Source organism: Otolemur garnettii, unplaced genomic scaffold, assembly GCF_000181295.1.
Source record: "Otolemur garnettii isolate 467f Iridium unplaced genomic scaffold, OtoGar3 scaffold00247, whole genome shotgun sequence".
Taxonomy (NCBI): domain Eukaryota; kingdom Metazoa; phylum Chordata; class Mammalia; order Primates; family Galagidae; genus Otolemur; species Otolemur garnettii.
This window is the reverse complement of record NW_003852642.1, coordinates 264457-268859: the sequence shown is the minus strand read 5'-3', so window position 1 is coordinate 268859 and position 4403 is coordinate 264457. Positions and strand designations below refer to the sequence as shown.

The 4403-nt window shown below is 35.3% G+C and overlaps 1 protein-coding gene across 1 annotated transcript in view; it reads left to right on the top strand.

The window, feature by feature from the left end:
• The window catches only part of LOC100944592 (olfactory receptor 140-like), a 13511-nt gene that overhangs the window by 1019 nt on the left and 8089 nt on the right, over window positions 1-4403 (top strand). The window lies entirely within an intron of this gene.

Genomic DNA, 4403 nt, shown 5'->3' with positions numbered 1-4403 from the left:
TTCTGAAATAGCCATATGAGTTAATATTTATCAAGATGGAATATGTTCTACTCCTTACAGACCAAGTGAATTCCATAGGTTCAATCAATATCTAAATCCTATTTAAGTAACCATACAGTGTTAAGATTCTTTGGTGAACAACAATTTCTAGTTTTATTTCAAGTATTTTTTTATATTTCAGAACATTATGGGGTACAGATGATTTACTTACATAGTTTGCTTTTACGTATTTTAAGTCAAAGTTCTAGGTATGCCCTTTACCTAGAAGTGTGCAAGTTCAATGAACCCATTGGGTGGGAAGTTATTATTCTTTTAATATTTAAAATCATATTTTTATTTATTTTTAATTGACACATAATAATTATTTATTTAATATTTGTAGGTGCAGTGTGATGGTTTGATCTATGTATACCTTATAGAAAGATTTAATCAAGTCAATTAACACATTCATCACTTCACCAACTTAACAGATTTCGGAGTGAGAACATTAAAAATCTATTCTTATTTGTGGGCTATGGAACATCTCTGGCACATAAAAATATAATCTACCAAAACCTGTTCACTTTAGTCAATGAGATCGTATTTTAAACTTACAAATTTACATTATTAAAAATGTTAATCTAACAGTAGAAATTAATTTGGTCAAATTAATTGAATTAAAGTTTAATGGCATATGTTCACACAGGATAAATTCATAAGAATAAACTTTGTTAACTCTATACTGTTATGGCATAACAGTATAGAGGTAGAATTTGGTTGATTTTGTATGTTCTGATCAATTTTTGGACAGAAAAGTACTCAATGCCACTCTACCTATTTAGATCAATTAGCCCCCTCCAGTAGCTGAAATATATATTTCTCACTCATATTAGAATAGTGTCCCCAGAATCTGCTTACCTTAAATTAAACTTTCTGGGTATACATAAAAAAAAAACACTATGAATACTAAACATTTTGAGAACAGATTGTTTCATTTTACACACTGAATGCCTTTCTGATTATCTGTAAACTGTATGTTCTCATTGTTTTAAGTGATAAATTAAAAGTATATTCTCTATTTACAATTGTTAATATTTCATTATAAAGTTTTTTTTTTTTTTTTTTTTTAGATACAGAGTCTTACTTCGTCACTCTCAGTAGAGTGCTGTGGCGTCACAGTTCACAGCAACTTCCAGCTCTTGGGTTTAGGTGATTCTCTTGTGTCAGCCTCCCAAGCAGCTGAAACTACAGGCATAGGCCACAATGCCTGGCTATTTTTTTGTTGCAGTTTAGCCAGGGAAGGTTTAAACCCACCACCCTGGGTATATGGGGCCGGCACCCTATTCACTGAGCCACAGGCGCTGCCCATATAAAGATAATTTTTAAAGGCTCTTGTCAACCCACAACATATATCCAAAATCAAAAAGTTGATCTTTATAATCCCTTTGTCATACTCTGGTTTCTCTTCAAATCGTATAATCCCTTTGTCAAGTTAGAATAGATTTACTTAGTATATATAATAATAATATCAATCCCTCTAACAATTCAATAAATTGAATAGGTTGAATAAAAAACAGCCATGGAATTTTATTTAATCTTGTGAAGGAAATAAAATGGTCTCTAGATGTATTAATGAAAAAAGAATCTAATATAGGAAAGTAGAAACTTCACAATTACTGGAATTGGAGAATCTGACATCTAGATACTGGAGAAAACACAGTCAGGTATTCACCACCCAAGCAAAGAGGCAGAGAGGAGGAATCTGGGAGGAAGAAAGTCCTCTACACATTTCTCAAAATCCTTTCCTACCCTGAGTTCTATATAGAGATCACTTTCTCTGTATAGAATTTTAAAGTTTTGCTTTATTACAATAACTTCTTTAATGAATATAGAATTTGAACATTCAGATCAGGTGGAAATACAGTATGTTTTTTTTTTCATGAAATTAACTAAATTTTCCCAGCACACTTATTGAATAATCAGTCACTTGTCCACTATTCTATAATACTACCCTTTCATATATATCTTTATATCAATTATTCTATTTTCCAGCTTATTTCTTTCATTAGTCAATTTATGAGCCAGCACCACCACAGTATTGACCACTATTGTGGTCTCTATATACTGTTGCTATGTAACAAATTACCCAAACATTTAGTGGCATAAAACACCAACAATAAATTTCTCATTATATCAGATACTTTCTGTGGGTCTTAAATTTGGGAACAACTCTTTTAGGCACTTCTGGCTCATGGTATCTCATGAGATTGCAGTCAGAAATATACTATTGCTGAAGTCAGCTAAATAGTTTCTTTGTTCACATGTCTGGTACATAGGTTTGAAAGTCTTGAGCAGTGGGGCAGCAGTAGCTAAAATAACTGGTCCTCCTTGAGTATCTGCCCCCATTTCTATGTGGTTTTTCCATGTGATCTCTCAAGCATCGTGGCTTCAGGGTTTTTGACATGACACAAAAGCATGTGTCCCAAGAGAGTGAGCCAAGCAGAAGTGTTTTATTTTTTTTTTTTTTACATAACCTTAGAAGTTACATAGAATCATTTCTGCCATATTCCATTAGTCAAGACAGTCATAAAGTTCTTACCAGGTTCAGGCAGAGATGGTAGACCCTACCTCTTGATAAGGAAATGGCAATATTCCAGAACATATACAACAAGATATTATATAGCTGGCTGGGCTCATACCTGTAATCAATCCTAGCACTCTGGAAGGCCAAGGCTGGTGGATTGCTTGAACTCAGGAGTTCAAGACCAGCCTGCGCAAGAGCAAGACCTTGTCTCTAAAAATAGCATTGGGGTGGGCACCTGTAGTCCCAGCTACTCAGGAGGTTGAGTCAAGAGGATCACTTGAAAAGAGGAACAAAGGGATCACTTGAAATAAGAGTATGAGGTTTTAGTGAGCTCTGATGCCATGGCACTCTACTGAAAGTGACAGAGTGAAATTCTTTTCTCAAAAAAAAAAAGACATTATATTGCCACAGTCTTCCCCCAGTCACAAAAACATACATTTTCCCATAAGCATAATATAATCACCTTTTTTTTTTTACATATATTCTTCTTTTTTACTATTTTTTTATTGTTTGGGATTAACTGAAGGTACAAAGAATTAGATTACACTAATTGCATTTGTTAGATAAAGTCCCTCTTATAACTGTTTCTTGCCCCCAAGAGGCGTGGCATACACCATGACCCCCCATCCCCCTCCTGCCTAACCTCCCCCTACTTGCTCATTCCTCTACCCCCACTGTATTAGCTCATCTACTGCCTTCATGTAAGAATAGACTACATTGGGTTCTTGCGTCTCCATTCTTGTGATGCTTTACTAAGAAGAATATGTTCTAACTCCATCCAGGTTAATATAAAAGATGTAAAGTCTCCATCCTTCTTAGTGGCTGAATAGTATTCCATGGTATACATATACCACAACTTGTCAATCCATTCCTGGGTTGGTGGGCATTTAGGTTGTTTCCACATACAATCACCTCTCTTTTCTCCAGTCCCCTTTTTCATGTCTCATTTTCATATCAGGCTCCAATTCCAGTTCCAGGACCTCATCATCTAAATCAAGACCCCCTATGGATGAGGCTCCTCTGGTGTGGTTCTTTGAACACAGTTCCCTGAATATTAGTCCTTTCAATTGGAAGACCTGTGAACTGGAGAGACAAGTTACCTGCCTCTTCATTCCCACTCTACTGATGCAGGATGGTGTCACGGGCATGAGATAACTCCTGCACATACTTACCTTCAGAATGAAGGAAAACAGGGTGAATTCCACAGTTCCAAAACCCATCTAGGCATGACTTCTTTCAGTTCCTTGTTTATTGAAAGTGATTTTCATGACTTTTTTCTTCAATTTGGGCTCACAGTTCTATTTTCTGAGCTATCCATTCTTCTCTATAAAATATGCTCTTGATTGTAGGTTAGTAGTTTTCTCAACCTGCTTCATATCTGTAGAAGTTTGGAAATCCAAAGTTCTTTTTTCATTTCATTTTAAACAGTCTCTTTTTATCCAAACTGATATAATTCCTATAAATTTGTTGTAAGTTTCCTACAAATATTATTGGGGTTTACGTCATTGGGCAAGAGCTTTATCCTCAATACCACATTAGGAAAGAGTAATAACCCTGGTATTGAGATGAAAACATGGAAATAATTTGAATTTCCAAAGTCTACTTGAGCTAATCTTACCAACAGAATAATTTCTTCCACCCTGCATGATAAAACTGGCCTTGCAATACTTGAAAAGTCTGGTATGTTGGACATGCTTCTCTTTACTTAGTTGCTGTCTATTCCACTGCCAAAATGATCACAGACCTGCTTTCTGAGAGAAAGACCATTTCCTTCCAAGCTTGCATGGTTCAGGTTTTTCTGGATCATTTGTTTGCTGGCACTGAAGTCATTCTTTTGGTG